The following is a 20,577-nucleotide window of genomic DNA, read 5'->3' as shown; positions in this document are numbered from 1 at the left end:
ACACCCTTGGCGCGATAGTGGCGCGTCGCGCCACTGCGGCGCCAAGTCGAATAGGCTAAAAACCTGCACATCTTTTAGTGGTGTGTCGCGCCAAGGACCAAACTACTGAGGCTTGTTCTTGGCGCGATAGTGGCGCGTCGCGCCCTTACAGTGCCAAGCCCAAGTTTTCTGGGTTTTGGGAAAATAGGCTTGAAAACCCTGCACACCTCGTAGTGGCGCGCCGCGCCAGGGGCCAAACTACTGAGGCTTGTTCCTGGCACGATAGTGGCGCGTCGCGCCACTGCGGCGCCAAGCCTAGATTTCCAGCAGTTGCAACCCAGGCTTGAAATTTCTGTCGTGCTAGTTCGTCTTAGGATCGTCATATCTTGACTCCGAACTCCAAAAATTACATTCTTGGTGGCGTTGGTAAGAAGACTGGATGACCTTTAATTTAATAGGTCGTGGGCCACCCAGGTTATCGTCTTTCAAAAGATAGGGTCGTTAGAAGTCGACTCCTTATACGAACTCATTCTAAAACTTAGCCACGACGAATCTTTTGGACTTAGCTTGGTCCTAGGGGTCCTTTGTGACCCCACATCACCTCCAACACTCTTCAATTACTCAGGGACTCATCTTAACTCATGCCTATACTTCACAATAATAGAGTTCGACCCTACACGAATACAAGAAAAGGTCCGAATCTTAGGGAATTTTTTTTGGGGGTGTTACATCAGTATCCTAAAAGTATAACGAAGGGTATATAGTAACCATTTACGATAGTTCCAGAGTATATTTGTCCTTTTTCTGAATATAATTTTGTGAAATGATTTCTTGAGATAGCAGGAAATAATTCTATGGAAATTCAATTAACTTTGTTTAGACCATGTATTTATATTTAAAAAATTCATTAAATGTATAAGAATTGTTAGCTCGAAATCCAGTTCATTCAGTTGTTATTGTATGTTAACTTGACATCGTCATTGAAATTCATTAACTTAAAATCCTGAATCCTCCTTTTATTTGTAGACACCATAAATAACAGCTTATTTAAGTTGCTTATAATATATTAACACCCATGTGGGAGCACTTATGCATTGGCTAATCTTCATTTATTGAATAACAATTGATTGTTATTCATACTTTGAGTTTGTTGTATTCTTTTCTCTAAGTATCATTGCAGTACATGCTTCTCTTTTGCAGAAGCTCATTTGAAGGTTAGTTAGCCTTTTTGTCATTTTATTACTTGAAAACTTTGTAAATGTTGTCAAACCCATTAAGGATCTGATACACACTTGACAATATTTGTGAAGAGTCAGAGCAACATAGCCTTGTACAAATATAAGTTTTAGCTCTGTGTGCTCGAGTACGAATCTAATAATATTAGGAAAAATCTAATGTTTTGGAAAATCCATAAATGTGGAGATCACAATCGTTATAGATTTGTTGTTTGTTTTTTTCAATTCATGAATTATACATCAAAGTCAAAATTTGTAGTTCAATTCTTGAATCAGGTGGAATGTCAGCTGGGATGTAACATAATTATTTGTTATAGTTCAATGTTTATTTGCTGATTATTTCTTCAATATTTGTCGAAATTTATTGTTGATCTATCACGATACCTCATATTTTCATTCGTTGTACGATTAGATTTTACTACTGCGGCCATGGATGTGGCCTAGTAGTCAATGAGTGACAACACAAATATGAGATATCAGGTTCAAATTTCTTAGGAGACAAAAATTACTAGATGATTTCTTTCTATCTGTCTAATCTTTGGTGGATAGAATTACCTGATATATTTGGTGGGAGGTAATCGCTATCCGTAAAATTAGTCAAAGTGCGCGCAAGCTAGTCCGGAACACTGTGGTTATTGCATCAATGCACATACACTAAGTGATTGAGAATATATTTGAGATAGCAATGACTGAAAATTAACCTGCTCATGCTTTCAGGTGATAATTGGAATATACAGATATGGCTTATGCTAGTGTTGCTTCTCTTCTAAACACAATACAACTACTCTTGACACCCAATTCACAAATGCATTCTCAAATTTGTGACCGCAGAGAAGAATTTCATGTTCTTCGCGAAAAAGTTAGTTCCCTGGAAGTATTTCTCTAGAACTTTGAGAAAAGCAATGATTCTATGGAAAAGACAGATTTGGAAGCACAAATGAAAGAAGTTGCAGATGGTGTTGAAATTACAATTCAACTATGATTAACTGATATTATAATGGCGAAGAATGAAATGCAGAAAGAAAAGGCACGCGAGAGGCTTTGTGATAGCCTAAAACAAGTGGCAGAGGAGATTGATCGTGTACAGAAAGAGTCTAAATATAAAGCCAAGCAATCATCGGAGGAATATTTTGTTCAAGCTTCAAGTTCAGCGAAAGTTATGTTGAATGGTAAAAACAATATGGTAGGACGTCATGATGAAAGGGAAAGGATGATGGCAGAACTAACTAGAGGTTTCTCTGGTGAACTCAAAGTTATTCCGATTGTTGGGATGGGGGGCATTGGTAAAACGACTTTAGCAAAAGAAGTTTTCAATGATGCATTCATTCGATCTCATTTTGATGTTCGTTCCTGGGCAACGATTTCTCAACAACACAATGTAAAAGATATGTTGGTAAGCCTTTTGCACTCTACAAAAGAAAAGGATGACACATTTAACACGGAAGATGAGTCAAAGCTAGCAGACATGCTAGAAAAAAGTTTGAAGAATAGGAGATAATTGTATTGGATGACATGTGGAGCGATAAAGCATGGGACGACGTGAGACTATGCTTTCCAAGTCAAAACAATGGGAGTCGAATACTGTTGACTACTCGTAACTCTGAGGTAGCTTGTTCTGCTGGTACAAAGAACATCTCTTTGCCGATTGGTCTCATGTGTCCAGTTGAGAGTTGGGACCTTTTTAAAAGTGCGGCATTTGTAAATGAAGCATTTCCATCTGAATTTGAGACTATTGGGAAACAAATTGTGGACAGATGTCAAGGGTTACCGCTAACAATTGTCGTGGTTGCTGGGCTTTTGTCCAAATCTAAAAGGACAATAGAAGATTGGACAAGTGTTGCTAAATATGTCAAGTCATTTGTCACAAATGATCCTAATGAACAATGTTTACATGTGCTTGGTTTGAGTTACAATCACTTGACGAGTGACCTAAAAGCATGCTTTTTGTATTTTGGAATTTTTCCAGAAGACAGTGAGGTGTCAGTGAAGAGATTGGTGAGATTGTGGATGGCTGAGGGGTTGCTGAAGTTGGAAAATGACTTGGAAGGAGAAACTGAGAAGTGTTTGCAAGAACTTGTCGATAGATGTCTAGTTCTTGTCAGCAAAAGAAGTCTGGATGAAACAAAAATTAGATCATGTAAGGTTCATGATCTAATATATGAGATGTGCTTGAGAGAAGCTCAAAAGCAAAAAAAAATTGTCATGAATGACATTGTATATGTTAATTATGATGGAGGTTATAATTTGGATGAAGAAAATAATTGGGATGAAAATTTGCAAAATCGACTAATTCCTATTGCGTCGCCAATAAAATGCTCCTAAACCCTCTAAAGCGCCGCCGGGGCTACTGGAGTCATTCCCCAGGTCATTATGGACTCTACTATCCAAGAAAATTCCACCCGTACCCCCTACACCCAAAAATTCGTGAACTAACACACATGAAAAACTGACAAAATCGCCTAATTCCTGTTTTGTGACGTATAAAATATACTCTGAAACCCCTCTAAAGCGCCGCCGGGGATACTGGAGTTGTTCCCCAGGTCATTACAGATGTTACTATGTAAGAATCCAAAAAAATTCAACCCGAACTCCCGACACCTAAAAAATTCGTGGGCTATCACACACGAAAAACTGGCAAAATCACCTAATTCTTGTGTCGTCGCTAATAAAATGCTCTTAAACCCCTCTAAAGCGTCGACGGGGCTACCAGAGTCGTTCCCCAATTCTTTACGGACGCTAATATAGAAGAATCTAAGAAAATTTGACCTGGACCCCCGACACCTAAAAAATCCGGGGGCTAACACAAATGAAAAACTGACAAAATCGACTAATACCTATTGTATCGCCAATAAAATGCTCTTAAACCCCTCTAAAGCACCGTTGGAGCTACTGGAGTCGTTCTCTAGGTCGTTACAGATGCTACTATGGAAGAATCCATGAAATTCGACCCGAACCTCCAACACCTAAAAAATGTGTGGGCTAGTACACACGAAAAGCTAGCAAAATCGCTTAATTCTTGTTGCATCTCCAATAAAATGCTCCAAAACACGTATAAAGCATTGCCGGGGCTACTGGAGTCGTTCCCTAGGTCGTTATGGATGCTACTATGATAAAATCCAAGAAAATTTGACCCGGACCTCCACCACCTAAAAAGTCTGTAGGCTAACAACACGAAAAAGAGTCAAAATTGCGTAATTTCTGGTGCGTCGCCAATAAAATGCTCCTAAATACGTCTAAAGCGCTGCAGGGGCTACTGGAGTCATTATCCAGGTCATTAAGGAGGCTACTACGAAAGAATCCAAGAAAATTCGACCCGGAACCTCGGCACCTAAAAAATCCTAAGGCTAACACACACAAAAACTTGAAAAAATCGCATAATTCTTGTTGTGTCGCCAATAAAATTATCATAAACCCATATAAAGCATCGCCGAGGCTACTGGAGTTGTTCCCCAGGTCGTTACGGACGCTAGTATGGAAGAATCCAACAAAATTCGACCCAGATCACCAGCACCTAAAAAATCTGTGGGCTAACACACACGTAAAACTGGAAAAATTGTCTAATTCTTATTGCGTCGCCAATAAAATGCTCCTAAACCCCTCTAAAGTGCCTCTGGGATACTGGAGTCGTTCTCTAGGTCGTTACGAACGCTACTATGGAAGAATCCAAGAAAATTCAATCCAGACCCCCAACACCTAAAAAATTTATGGGCTAACACACACGAAAAGCTGGCAAAATTGCCTAATTCCTATTGCATCGCCAATGAAACTCCTAAACCCATATAAAGCACCACCGGGGGCTACTGGAGTCATTCCCAGGTCTCTATGGACGCTATTATGGAAGAATCTAAGAAAATTCGACCCAGACATCCGGCATTTAAAAAATCTGTGGGCCAACACACATGAAAAATTGGCAAAATTGCCTAATTCCTATTGCGTCGCGAATAAAATACTCCTAAACCCCTCTAAAGCACTGTCGGGGCTACTGACGTCGTTTCCCGGGTTTTTATTGACACTACTATGGAAGAATCCAAGAAAATTCGACCCGGACCCCCGACACCTAAAAAATTCATGGGCTAACACACATGAAAAGCTGGCAAAATCGCCTAATTCTTGTTGCGTCTCCAATAAAATGCTCCTAAACCCCTCTAAAGCACCGTCGCAGCTACTAGAGTCATTCCCTAGGCCGTTATAGATGCTAATATGGAAGAATCTAAGAAAATTCGACTCGACCCCCGGCACCTAAAAAATCTGTGGGCTAACACACACAAAAAACTGGCAAAATCATCTAATTCCTGTTGTGTCGCCAATAAAATGCTCCTAAACCCCTCTAAAGCGTCTCCAGGGCTACTGGATCATTCCCCAGACAGTTAAGGATGCTAATATGGAAGAATCCAAGAACCCATAGCCCCAGCACCTAAAAAATCCATAGGCTAACACACATGAAAAGCTGGCAAAATCGCCTAATTTCTGTTGCGTTGCCAATAAAATGCTCCTAAACCCGTCTAAAGTACTATAGGGGCTACTAGAGTCGTTCTCCATGTCGTTACAAATGCTACTATGGAAGAATCCAAGAAAGTTTGACCTAGACCCCCGGCACCTAAAAAATCTGTGGGCTAACACACATGAAAATTTGGCAAAATCGCCTAATTTCTATTACGTCGCCAATAAAATGCTCTTAAACCCGTCTAAAGCAACGCAGGGGCTATTGGAGTCATTACGGATGCTACTATGGAAGAATCCAAGAAAATTCGACTCGAACCCCCGACACCTAAAAAATCTATGGGCTAACACACACGAAAAACTAGCAAAATCGTCTAATTCCTATTGCGTCGCCAATGAAATACTCCTACACCCCTCTAAAGTGTCGCAGGGGCAACTGGAGTCATTCCCCAGGTTGTTATGGACTCTACTACGAAAGAATCAAAGAAAATTTGATACAGACCCCCAACACCTAAAAACTCTGTGGGCTAACACATACGAAAAACTGGCTAAATCACATAATTCCTGTTGCGTCGCCAATTAAATACTCCTAAACCCCTCTAAAGCACCGTCGCGGCTACTAGAGTCCTTACCCAGGTCATTATAGATGCTACTATATAAGAATCCAAGAAAATTCGATGCGGACCCCCGACACCTAAAAAATTTGTGGGCTAACATACACCAAAAACTGGCAAAATCGCCTAATTCATGTTGTGTCGCCAATAGAATGCTCCTAAACCCCTATAAAGCGCCGTCAGGGCTACTGGAATCGTTCCCCAGGTCGTTAAAGACGCTACTATAGAAGAATCCAACAAAATTCGACCCAGACCCCGGCACCTAAAAAATCAATGGGCTAACACACAAAAAAAACTGGCAAAATCGTCTAATTTCTGTTGCGTCGCCAATAAAATGCTCCTAAACCCATCTAAAGCACCATCGGGGTTCCTGTTGTTGTTCCCCAGGTTGTTACGAATGCTACAATGGAAGAATCCAAGAAAATTTGACCCAAATCCCCGCACCTAAAAAATCTGTGGGCTAACACATATGTAAAACTGGAAAAATTGTCTAATTCTTATTGCGTTGCCAATAAAATATTCCTAAACACCTCTAAAGCACCGCCGGGACAACTAGAGTCGTTCTCCAGGTCGTTATGGATTCTACTATGGAAGAATACAAGAAAATTCGATACGAACCCCCGTCACCTAAAAATTCCGTGGGCTAACACATACGAAAAACTGGCAAAATAACCTAATTCCTATTGCGTTGCCAATAAAATGCTCCTAAACCCCTATAAAGTACCACCGAGGATACTGGAGTCATTCCCTAGGTCGTTACGAATGATACTATAGAAGAATACAAGAAAGTTCAACCTGAACCCCAGACACCTAAAAAATCTGTGGGCTAACACTCACGAAAATCTGGCAAAATCGCCTAATTCTTGTGTCGTCGCTAATAAAATGCTCATAAACCCTTCTAAAGCACCGATGGGGCTATCAGAGTCATTTTCCAGTTTATTACGAATGCTACTATTGAAGAATCCAAGAAAATTAGACTCAAAACCCCAGCACCCAAATTATCTGTGGGCTAACACACATAAACAATTGGAAAAATCACCTAATTTCTATTGCGTCGCCAATAAAATGCACCTAAACCCCTCTAAAGCGCCGCCGAGGCTACTAGAGTCGTTTCCTAGTTTATTACGGACGCTACTATGGAAGAATCCAAGAAAATTTGATCCGAAACCCCGGCATTTAAAAATTTTATGGGCTAACACACACGAAAAACTGCCTAAATTATCTAATTCCAATTGCGTCACCAATAAAATGCTACTAAACTGCTCTAAAGCATTGCCGTGGCTACTAGAGTCGTTTTCCAGATCATTACGGATGCTACTATGAAAGAATCTAAGAAAATTCAACCCAGACCTTCGGCACCCAAAAAACTGTGGGCTAATATACACGAAAAACTGGCAAAATCGTCTAATTCCTGTTACATCTTTAATAAAATTCTCCTAAACCTCTCTAAAGCACCTCCGCGGCTACTAGAGTCATTCCCAGGTCGTTATATATGCTACTATGGATGAATCTAAAAAAGTTTAACCCGAACCACCGGAACCTAAAAAATTCTTGGGATAACACACACAAAAAAGGCAAAATTGCCTAATTCCTGTTGTGTCGCCAATAAAATGCTTGTAAACCCCTCTAAAGCACTACCGGGGCTACTGGAGTTGTCCCAGGTCGTTAAGTACGCTACAATGGAAGAATCCAAGAAAATTTGACCCAGATCCCCGGCACCTAAAAAATCCATGGGCTAACACACACGAAAAACTGGCAAAATCGCCTAATTCCTATTGCGTCGCCAATAAAATACTCCCAAACTCCTCTAAAGTGCAGCCGGGCTACTAGAGTCATTCCTTAGGTCGTTACGGATGCTATTATGGATGAATTCAAAAAATTCGACACGGACCCTCGGCACGTAGAAAATTCTAAGGATAACACACATGAAAACCTGAAAAAATAGTCTAATTCCTGTTGTGTCGCCAATTAAATGCTCATATACCCATCTAAAGCACCGCCGGGGCTACTAGAGTCGTTTCCTAGGTCGTTACGGACGCTATTATGAAAGAATTTAAGAAAATTCAACCCGGACCTCCGTCATCTAAAAATTCTGTGGGATAACACACACGAAAAATTGGAAAAATCTCCTAGTTCTTATTGCATCGCCAATAAAATGCACCTAAACCCCTCTAAAGCGCTGCCGAGGCTACTAGAGTCATTCCTTAGGTCGTTACGGACGCTATTATGGAAGAATCCAAGAAAATTTAACCCGGACCCCCGGCACTTAAAAAATTCATGGGCTAACATAAATGAAAAACTGGCAAAATCTCCTAATTCCTTTGTAACGACCTAGGAAACGACTCTAGTAGCTCCGACGACGCTTTAGAGGGGTTTAGGAACATTTTAATGGCGATGCAATAGGATTTAGGCAATTCTGCCATTTTTTCGTATGTGTTAGCCCACCGAATTTTTAGGTGTCGTAAATTTGGGTTAATATTTTTTTAATTCTTCCGTAACGACCTAGGAAATTACTCCAGTAGCCCCGGTAGTAGGGAATTAGGCGATTTTGCCAGATTTTTATGTGTGTTAGACCACATATATTTTAGTATCGGCGGGTCCCGATCGAATTTTCTTGGATTCTTCTAGTAGCATCCGTAATGACCTGGGGAACGACTCCAGTAGCCCTAGCGATGCTTTAGAGAGGTTTAGGAGTATTTTATTAGCGACGCAACAATAATTACGCTATTTTGCCAGCTTTTCGTGTGTCTTACCCCCACAAAATTTTTAGATGTCGGGGGTTCGGATTTAATTTTCTTAGATTCTTCCATAGTAGCGTTCGTAATGACCTGGGTAACGACTCCAGTATCCCCGGCGATGTTTTAGAGGGGTTTAGGGGATTTTATTGGCGATGCTATAGGAATTAGATGATTTTGCTAATTTTTCGTGTATGTTAGCCCACAGATTTTTTAGGTGCCGAGGGTCCGGATTGAATTTTCTTGGATTTTACAATAGTAGCGTCCTTAACGACCTAGGAAACAACTCTATTATCCTCGACAACGCTTTAGAGGGATTTAGGAGCATTTTATTGGCGTTGCAACAGGAATTAGACGATTTTACCAGTTTTTCATGAGTGTTAGCCCACGGAATTATTGTATGTCGGGGGTTCGAGTCGTATTTTCTTGAAATCTTCCATTGTAGCATCCATAATGACCTAAGGAACGACTACAGTAGCTCCGGCGATACTTTAGCTGGGTTGAGAAGCATTTTATTAGCGACGCAAAGGGAATTAGGCGATTTTACTAATTTTTTGTGTGTGTTAGCCCATGGATTTTTTAGTGCCAGCGGTCCCGATCGAATTTTCTTGGATTCTTTTAGTAACGTCTGTAACGACCTGGGGAATGACTCCAGTAGCCCTGGCGGTGCTTTAGAAGGGTTTGCGAGCATTTTATTTGCGACGCAATAGAAATTAGGCTATTTTGCCAATTTTTCAACCTAGGGAACAACTCCAGTATCCCCGAGAGCGCTTTAGAGGGGTTTAGAAGTGTTTTATTGGCGTCGCAACAGGAATTAGGTGATTTTGCCAGCTTTTTATTTGTGTTTGCCCACTGATTTTTTAGGTGTCAAGGGTTCCGGTTGAATTTTCTTAGAATCTTCCATATTAGCAATCATAACGACCTGGGGAACGACTTCAGGATCCCCGATGGTGCTTTATAGGGGTTTAAGAGCAATTTATTAGTGGTGCGATAGGAATTAGGCAATTTTGCTAGTTTTTCGTGTGTGTTAGCCCACGGAATTTTTAAGTGCCGGGGCTTCGGATTGAATTTTCTTGGATTCTTCCATCGTAGCATCCGTAACGACCTGGAGAACCAATCCAGTATCCCCGGCGGCGCTTTCGAGGGGTTTAGGGGAATTTTATTGGCGGCGCAACAGAAATTAGGCGATTTTGCCACTTTTTCGTGTGTTTTAACCCACAAATTTTATAGGTGTCGGGGGTTCGGATCGAATTTTCTTGTATACTTCCATTGTAGTGTCTGTAACGACCTAGGAAACGATTTCAGTAGCCCCATCGGTGCTTTAGAGATGTTTCAGAGTATTTTATTAGCGATGAAACAAGAATTAGGCTATTTTGTCAGTTTTTCGTGTATGTTAGCACTTACAATTTTTAGGTGCCGAGTTTTGGGTTGAATTTTCTTGGATTCTTCCATCGTAGCATCCGTAACGACCTGGAGAACCAATCCAGTATCCCCGGCGGCGCTTTCGAGGGGTTTAGGGGAATTTTATTGGCGGCGCAACAGGAATTAGGCAATTTTGCCATTTTTTCATGTGTTTTAGCCCATGAATTTTATAGGTGTCAGGGGTTCGGATCAAATTTTCTTGGATACTTCCATTGTAGCGTCCGTAACGACCTAGGAAACGATTTCAATAGCCCCATCGGTGCTTTAGAGATGTTTCAGAGTATTTTATTAGCGATGAAACAAGAATTAGGCTATTTTGCCAGTTTTTCGTGTGTGTTAGCCCTTACAATTTTTAGGTGCCGGGTTTTGGGTTAAATTTTCTTGGATTCTTCTATAGTAGTGTCTTTAATGCTCTGGGTAACTACTCTGGTATCCCCGGTGGTTCTTTAGAGGGTTTAGGGAAATTTTATTGGCGACACAACAGGATTTAAGCGATTTTGCCAATTTTTTGTATGTGTTAGCCCTCAGATTTTTTAGGTGTTAGGGGTCTAGGTTGAATTTTATTGGATTCTTCCATAGTAGCGTTCTTAATGACCTGGGGAATGACTCCAGCATCTCCGGCAGCGCTTTAGAGAGGTTTAAGAAAATTTTATTGGCGGCGCAATAAGAATTAGGCAATTTTGCCAATTTTTCGTGTGTGGTAGCCCATGAATTTTTTAGGTGCCGGGGGTTTGAGTCGAATTTTCTTATATTCTTCTATAGTCCTATTTGTAATGACCTGGGAACGACTCCAATAGACCCGGTGGTGCTTTAGAGAGGTTTAGGAGTATTTTATTGGCGACAAAAAAAGAATTAGGCGATTTTGCCAGTCTTTCGTGTGTGTTAGCTCACAGAATTCTTAGGTGCCGGGGGTTTGAGTTTAATTTTCTTGAATTCTTCTATAGTAGCATATATAACAACTTGTGGAATGACTCCAGTATCCCCGGTGGCACTTTATAGGGATTTAGGGTTATTTTATTGGCGACGCAATAGAAATTAGGCGATTTTGCCAGTTTTTTGTGTGTGTTAGCCCACAGATTTATTAGGTGCCGAGGGTTCGGATTGAATTTTCTTGGATTCTTCCATAGTAGTGTTCTTTATGACCTGGGGAATAACTCTAGTATCCCCGATGGCACTTTAGAGGGGTTTAGGAGCAATTTACTGGCGGCGCAACAGAAAATAGGCAATTTTGCTAGTTTTTCGAGTTTAAGTGCAGGAGGTACTGGTCGAATATTTCTTAGATTCATCCATAATAGCATCTATAACGACCTTGGAATGACTCCAGTAGCCCCGGTGGTGCTTTATATGGGTGTAGGAGCCTTTCATTGGCAATGCAATAAGAATTAGACGATTTTGCCAGCTTTTCGTGTATGTTAGCCCATTAATTTTTAAGGTGTCGGGGGTCCCGATCGAATTTTCTTGAATTCTTCCATTGTAGCGTCTGTAATGACATGGGGAACGACTCAATTAGCCTCGGTGGTGCTTTAGAGAGGCTTAAGAGCATTTTATTAGTGACGAAACAGAAATTAGACGATTTTGTCAGTTTTTCGTGTGTGTTAGCCCTTATAATTTTTAGGTGCCGAAGGTCCGGGTTGAATTTTCTTGGATTGTTCCATAGTAGCATCCGTTACAACCTGGGGAACGACTCCAATAGACCCAGCGGCGCATTAGAAAGGTTTAAAAGCATTTTATTAAAGACGCAAGGGGAATTAAGCGATTTTGTGAGTTTTTCGTGTGTGTTAGCCTATAGATTTTTTAGGTGTCGGGGGTCCAGGTCAAATTTTCTTGGATTCTTCCATAGTAGCGACCGTAATGACCTAGGGAATGATTCAAGTAGCTGCGTCGGTGCTTTAGATAGGTTTAGAAGCATTTTATTAACGACGCAAAAGAAATTAGGCAATTTTGCTAGTTTTTCGTTTGTGTTAGCCCATAGAAATTTTAGATGCCGGGGGTTCGGGTTGAATTTTCTTGGATTTTTCTATAATAGCGTCTTTAACGAACTGGGTAATGAATCCAGTATACCCGAAGGTGCTTTAGAGGGGTTTAGGGGACTTTTATAGGCGACGCTACAGGAATTAGACGATTTTGCCAATTTTTCGTGTGTGTTAGCCTACATATTTTTTAGGTGCTGGGGGTCTGGGTTGAATTTTCTTGGATTCTTTCATAGTAGCATTCTTTACGACCTGGGTAACGACTCCAGTATCCCCGACAACTCTTTAGAGGGTTTTAGCAGCAATTTATTGGCAGCGCAACAGAAATTAAGCAATTTTGCTAGTTTTTCATGTCTGTTAGCACACAGAAGTTTTAGGTGCCGGGGGTCCGGGTCAAAATTTCTTGGATTGTTCCATTGTAGCATCCGTTACAACCTGTGGAATAACACCACTAGCCCTAGCAGCGCTTTAGAAGGGTTTAGAAGTATTTTATTAGCAATGCAACGGGAATAAGGCGATTTTGTGAGTTTTTCATGTATGCTAGCCGACAGATTTTTTAGGTAACGGGGTTCCCGGTTAAATTTTCGTAGATTCTTCCATAGTAGCGTCCGTAACGACCAAGGAAATGATTCCAGTAGCCGCGGCGGTGCTTTAGAGAGGCTTAGGAGCATATTATTAGCGACACAAAAGAAATTAGATAATTTTGCTAGTTTTTCATTTGTGTTAGCCTAAAGAATTTTTAGATATTAGGGGCTCGGGTAGAATTTTCTTGGATTCTTCCATAGTAGCATCTTTAACGACCTGGGTAATGAATTTAGTATACGCGGCGGCGCTTTAGAGGGGTTTAGGGGAATTTTATTGGCGATGCTACAAGAATTAGGTAATTTTGCCAGTTTTTCGTGTGTGTTAGCCCACAGATTTTTTAGGTGATGGGGTTCGGGTTGAATTTTCTTGGATTTTTTCATAGTAGCGTTCTTTACGACCTGGGGAACGACTCTAGTATCCTCGACAGCTCTTTACAAGGCTTTAGGAATAATTTATTGGCGGCGTCACAGGAATTAGGCAATTTTGCTATTTTTCGTGTGTGTTAGCCCACAGAAGTTTTTAGGTGCCGGGGGGTTCGGGTCAAAATTTCTTGGATTGTTCCATTGTAGCGTCTGTTACGACCTGGGGAATAACACCAGTAGCCCCATCAGCGCTTTATAAGGGTTTAGAAGTATTTTATTTGCAATGCAATGGGAATGAGGCGATTTTGTGAGTTTTTCGTGTATGTTAGCCCACAGATTTTTTAGGTGTCGGGGTTCTAGGTTAAATTTTCTTGGATTCTTCCATAGTAGCGTCCGTAACGACCTAGGGAACAATTCCAGTAGCCGCGGTGGTTCTTTATAGAGGCTTAGGAGCATATTATAAGCGACGCAAAAGAAATTAGGCAATTTTGCTAGTTTTTTGTTTGTGTTAGCCTAAAGAATTTTTAGATGTTGGGGATTCAGGTTAAATTTTCTTGGATTCTTCCATAGTAGCGTCTTTAAAGACCTGGGTAATGAATTCAATATACGCGGCGGCGCTTTAGAGGAGTTTAGGAGAATTTTATTGGTGACGCGCTACAGGAATTAGGCGATTTTGCCAGTTTTTCGTGTGTGTTAGCCAACAGATTTTTTAGGTGCTGAGGTCTGGGTTGAATTTTCTTGGATTATTTCATAGTATCATTCTTTATGACCTGGGGAACGACTTCAGTATCCCCGACAGCTCTTTAAAGGGCTTTAGGAGCAATTTATTGGCGGCGCAACAGGAATTAGGCAATTTTGCTAGTTTTTCGTGTGTGTTAGCCCACAGAAGTTTTTAGGTGCTGGGGTCCGGGTCAAAATTTCTTGGATTGTTCCATTGTAGCATCCGTTACGACCTGGGGAATAACACCAGTAGCCCAGCAGCGCTTTAAAAGGGTTTAAAAGCATTTTATTAGCAATGCAACGAGAATAAGGCAATTTTGTGAGTTTTTCGTGTATGTTAGCCCACAGATTTTTTAGGTGTCGGGGTTTCGGGTCAAATTTTCTTGGATTCCTCCATAGTAGCATCCGTAAAGACCTAGGAAACGATTCTAGTAGCCACGGTGGTGCTTTAGAAAGGCTTAGTAGAATATTATTAGCAACGCAAAAGAAATTAGGCAATTTTGCTAGTTTTTCGTTTGTGTTAGCCTAAAGAATTTTTAGATGTCAGGGGTTCGGGTTCAATTTTCTTGGATTCTTCTATAGTAGTGTCTTTAACGACCTGGGTAATAAATTCAGTATACGCGGCGACGTTTTAGAGGAGTTTAGGGGAATTTTATTGGTGACGCTACAGGAATTAGACGATTTTGCCAGTTTTTCGTGTGTGTTAGCCCACAGATTTTTTAGGTGCTGGGGTCCGGGTTGAATTTTCTTGCATTCTTTCATAGTAGCGTTCTTTATGACCTGGGGAACGACTCCAGTATCTCCGACAGCTCTTTAGAGGGCTTTAGGAGCAATTTATTGGCGGCGCAACAAGAATTAGGCAATTTGCTAGTTTTTCGTGTGTGTTAGCCCACAGAAGTTTTTAGGTGCAGGGGGGTTGGGTCAAAATTTCTTGGATTGTTCCATTGTAGCGTCTGTTACAACCTGGGGAATAACACCAGTATCCCCAGCAGCGCTTTAGAAGGGTTTAGAAGCATTTTATTAGCAATGCAACGGAAATGAGGCAATTTTATGAGTTTTTCGTATATGTTAGCCCACAGATTTTTTAGGTGCCAGGGTTCCGGGTCAACTTTTCTTGGATTCTTTCATAGTAGCATCTGTAATGACCTAGGGAACAATTCCAGTAGCCGCGGCGGTGCTTTAGAGAGGCTTAGGAGCATATTATTAGCAACGCAAAAGAAATTAGGCAATTTTACTAGTTTTTTGTTTGTGTTAGCCTAAAGAATTTTTAGATGTCGGGGGTTCGAGTTGAATTTTCTTGGATTCTTCCATAGTAACGTCTTTAACAACCTAGGTAATGAATTTAGTATACGCGGCGGCTCTTTAGAGGAGTTTAGTAGAATTTTATTGGCGACGCTACAAGAATTAGGCGATTTTGCTAGTTTTTCGTGTGTGTTAGCCCACAGATTTTTTAGGTGCTGGGGTTTGGGTTGAATTTTCTTGGATTGTTTCATAGTAGCGTTCTTTACGACCTGGGGAACGACTCCAGTATCCTCGACAGCTCTTTACAGGGCTTTAGCAACAATTTATTGGCGACGCCACAGGAATTAGGCAATTTTGCTATTTTTCGTGTGTGTTAGCCCACAGAAGTTTTTAGGTGCTAGAGGTCCGGGTCAAATTTTCTTGGATTGTTCTATTGTAGTGTCTGTTACGACCTGGGAATAACACCACTAGCCCCAGCAGCTCTTTATAAGGGTTTAGAAGCATTTTATTAGCAATGCAATGGGAATTAGGCGATTTTATGAGTTTTTCGTGTGTGTTAGCCCACAGATTTTTTAGGTGCCGGGGGTCTCAATCAAATTTTCTTAGATTCTTCAATAGTAGCGTCCGTAATGATCTAGAGAACGATTCCAGTAGCCGCGGCGGTGCTTTAGAGAGGTTTAGGAGCATATTATTAACGACATAAAAGGAATTGGGCAATTTTGCCAGTTTTTCTAGAGTGTTAGCCCACAGAATTTTTAGATGACGGGGGTTAGGGTTGAATTTTCTTGGATTCTTCCATAGTATAGTCTTTAACGACCAAGATAACGATTCCAGCATCTCCGACGGTGCTTTAGTGGGGTTTAGAGAAATTTTATCGGCAACGCAATAGGAATTAGGTGATTTTGCAAATTTTTTGTGTGAACACCCGCAGATTTTTTAGATGCAGAGGTACGGATCGAAGTTTCTTCGATTCTTCCATAGTAGCATCCGTAATAACCTATGGAATGACTACAGTATTAGCCCATAGATTTTTTAGGTGTCGGGTGTCCAAGTCGAATTTTCTAGGATTCTTCCATCGTAGCATTTGTAAAGACCTGGGAAATGACTCCAGTAGCCTCGGCGGTGCTTTAGAGAGGTTTAGGAGCATTTTATTAGCGACGCAATGGAAATTAGGCGATTTTGCTAGTTTTTCGTGTGTGTTAGCCCACAGAATTTTTAGATGCCTGGGGTTTGGGTTTAATTTTCTTGGATTTTTCTATAGTAGCATCCTTAACGACCTGGGTAACGACTTCAGTATCCCCGGTGGTGCTGTAGAGGGGTTTAAGGGAATTTTATTGGCGCCACAACATGAATTAGGTGATTTTGCCAGTTTTTCGTGTATGTTAGCCCACAGATTTTTTAGGTGCCGAGGTATGGGTTGAATTTTCTTGAATTCTTCCATAGTAGCGTCCTTAACGACTTGGGGAACGACTCCAGTATCTCCGACAGCTCTTTAGAGGGATTTAGGAGAATTTTATTGGCCACACAATAGGAATTAGGCGATTTTGTCAGATTTTCGTGTGTGTTAGCGCACAGAATTTTTAGGTGTCGGAATTCGGGTTGAATTTTCTTGGATTCTTCCATGAATCATCCTTAACGACTTGGGAACGACTCCAATATACCTGGAGGCACTTTAGAGGGGTTTAGGAGTATTATATTGGCGGCGCAACATGAATTAGGCAATTTTGCCAATTTTTCTTATATGTTAGCCCACGAATTTTTTAGGTGTCAGGGGTTTGGGTTGAATTTTCTTGGATTCTTCCATTGTAGCATCCGTAAAGACCTAGGAAACGACTACAGTAGCCTTGGCGGTGCTTTAGAGAGGTTTAGAAGCATTTTATTAGCGACGAAACATGAACTAGGCAATTTTGCTAGTTTTTCATGTGTGTTAGCCCTTAGAATTTTTAGGTGCCCGGGTTCGGGTTGAATTTTCTTGGATTCTTCCATATTAGCATCTATAACAACCTGGAAATGAATCCAGTATCCCCGGCGGCACTTTGGAGGGGTTTAGGAGAATTTTATTTGCAACGCAACAGGAATTAGACGATTTTGCCAATTTTTCGTGTGTGTTAGCCCACAGATTTTTTAGGTGCTGGGTGTACGGATTGAATTTTCTTAGATTCTTCCATAATAACCTCCGTAATAACCTAGGGAAAGACTCCAGTAGTACCGACGGTGCTTTAGAGGGGTTTAGGACCATTTTATTGGAGACGCAATGGAAATTTGGCGATTTTGCCAGCTTTTCGTGTGTGTTAGCCCACGGAATTTTTAGGTGCTGGGGTTCCGGAACCAATTTTCTTGGATTCTTCAATAGTAGCGTCCGTAAAAACCTAGGGAACGACTCCAGTAGCCCCAACGGCACTTTAGAGGGCTTTAGGAGAATTTTATTTGCGACGCAATAGAATTAGTCGATTTTGCAAGTTTTTCATGTGTGTTAACCCATAAAATTTTTAGGTGCCAGGGGTTCGGGTCAAATTTTCTTGGATTATTCCATAGTAGCGTCCGTAACGACTAGGGAAATGACTCCAGTAGCCCCGATTCCGCTTTTGACGGATTTAGAAGCATTTTATTAGCAACGCAACGGGAATTAGGATATTTTGCTAGTTTTTTGTGTGTGTTAGTTAGCCCACAGATTTTTAGGTGCCGGGTTTTCAGATCAAAATTTCTTGGATTCTTCCATAGTAGCATCCATAACGACCTGGGGAACGACTCTAGTATCCCCAGTGGGGTTTTAGAGGGTTTAGGGGAATTTTATTGGCGACACAATAGGAATTAGGCAATTTTGCCAGATTTTCGTGTGTGTTAGCCCACAGAAATTTTAGGTGTCGGGGGTCTGGGTTAAATTTTCTTAGATTCTTCCATGGTAGCGTCTTTAACGACTTGGGAAACGACTCCAATATCCCCAGCAGCGCTTTAGAGAGGTTTAGAAGTATTTTATTGGCGGCGCAACAGGAATTAAGCGATTTTGTCAGTTTTTTTGTGTGTTAGCCCACAGATTTTTTAGGTGTCGAGTGTACGTGTCAAATTTTCTTGGATTCTAGCATTGTAGCATCCGTAACGACTCCAATAGCCCCGGCGGTGCGTCATAGTGATTTAGGAGCATTTTATTAGCGACACAAAAGGAATTTGGCTATTTTGTCAGTTCTTCGTGTGTGATAGCCCACAGAATTTTTAGGTGTCGGGGGTCCGGGTTGAATTTTCTTGGATTCATCCATAGTAGCATCTGTAACGACTAGGAAAATGACTTTAGTATCCCCAGTGGTGCTTTTAGAGAGGTTTAGGGGATTTTATTGGCAATGCAACAGGAATTAGGCGACTTTGCCAGTTTTTCGTGTGTGTTAGCACATAAATTTTTTAATTGCCGGGGGTCCGGGTTGAATTCTCTTGGATTCTTCCATAGTAGCGTCCTTAACGACTTGGATAACGACTCTAGTATCCCTGGCGGCGCTTTAGAGGGATTTAGGGGAATTTTATTTGCGACGCAACATGAATTACGCTATTTTGCCAATCTTTCATGTGTGTTTGCCCAAATAATTTTTAGGTGTCGGGGGTTCAGGTTGAATTTTCTTGGATTCTTACATAGTAGCATCTGTAACGATCTGGGGAACGACTCTAGTATCCCCAGCGACGCTTTAGGGGAATTTTATTAGCTACACAATAGGAATTAAGCGATTTTGCTAGTTTTTCGTGTCTGTTAGCCCATAGATTTTTTAGGTGTTGGGGTATGGGTTGAGTTTTGCTGAATTCTTGCATAGTAGCGTCCTTAAAGACCTATGGAATGACTCAAGTATATCCGGCGACGCTTTAGAGGGTCTTAGGAGAATTTTATTGGCCACACAATAGGAATTAGGCGATTTTGCTAAATTTTCGTGTATGTTAGCCCACAGATTTTTTAGGTGCCGGGGTATGGGTTGAATTTTCTTAGATTCTTCCATAGTAGAGTCTTTAACGACATGGGGAACGACTCCAGTATCCCCGGTGGCGCTTTAAAGGGGCTTAGGAGAATTTTATTGGCCACACAATAAGAATTAGGCGATTTTGCCAGATTTTCATGTGTGTTAGCCCACAAACTTTTTAGGTGCCGGGTGTCTGGATCGAATTTTCTTGGATTCTTCCATTGTAGCATCCGTAACGACCTGGGAAACGACTTCAGTATCTCCGGTGGCGCTTTAGAGAGGTTTAGGAGCATTTTATAAGCGACGCAAAAGAAATTAGGTTATTTTGCCAGTTTTTCGTGTGTGATAGCCCACAGAATTTTTAGGTGCCGGGGGTCCGGGTTGAGTTTTCTTGGATTCTTTCATAGTAGCATCCGTAATGCCCTGTGAAACGACTTAAGTAACCCCGGAGGCGCTTTAGAGGGGTTTGAGGGAATTTTATTGGCAGCACAACAGGAATTAAGCGATTTTGCCAGTTTTTCGTGTGTATTAGCCCACATATTTTTTAGGTGCCGGGGGTTCGGGTCAAATTTTCTTGAATTTTTCCATAGTTACATCCGTAACGACCTGGGGAACGACTATATTATCCCCGACGGTGCTTTAGAGAGGTTTAGGGAAATTTTATGTGCGACGCAATAGGAATTAAGTGATTTTGCCAGTTTTTCGTGTGTTTTAGCCCACATATTTTTTAGTTGCCGGGGGTTCGAGTTAACTTTTCTTGGATTCTTTAATAGTAGCATCCGTAATGACCTTGATAACGACTCTAGAATCCGTGATGGTACTTTTGAGGGGTTTAGGAGAATTTTATTAGCGACGCAATAGAAATTATGTGATTTTGCTAATTTTTTGTGTGTGTTAGCCCACAGATTTTTTAGGTACCGGGGTCCGGATTAAATTTTTTTGGATTCTTCCATAATAGCGTCCGTAACGACCTGGGGAACGACTACAGTATCCCTGGCGGTGCTTTAGAGAGGTTTAGGGAAATTTTATGTGCGACGCAATAGGAATTAGGTGATTTTGCCAGTTTTTCGTGTGTGTTAGCCTACAAAATCTTTAGGTGACGGGGCTCCGAGTTGAATTTTCTTGGATTCTTCCATAGAAGCGTCCTTAACGACAAGGGAAATGACTCCAGTATCCACGGTGGTGATTTAGAGGGGTTTAGGAGCATTTTATTGGCGGCGCAACAAGAATTAGGCAATTTTGCCAGTTTTTCGTGTGTGTTAGCCCACGATTTTTTAGGTGTCGGGGGTCCAGATCGAATTTTCTTAGACTTTTTCATAGTAGTGTCCGTAATGACCT

The 20,577-nt window shown here is 41.2% G+C and overlaps 1 pseudogene; it reads left to right on the top strand.

Moving 5' to 3' along the window:
* The first annotated feature begins 1,799 nt into the window (after positions 1-1,799).
* LOC129870940 (putative late blight resistance protein homolog R1A-10) lies at positions 1,800-9,887 on the top strand (annotated as a pseudogene).
* Positions 9,888-20,577: the final 10,690 nt, after the last annotated feature.

The sequence above is a fragment of the Solanum dulcamara genome, chromosome 10 (genome assembly GCF_947179165.1).
Source record: "Solanum dulcamara chromosome 10, daSolDulc1.2, whole genome shotgun sequence".
NCBI lineage: Eukaryota > Viridiplantae > Streptophyta > Magnoliopsida > Solanales > Solanaceae > Solanum > Solanum dulcamara.
Note: the sequence above shows the minus strand (reverse complement) of the source record. Positions and strands in the feature narration are given on the sequence as shown.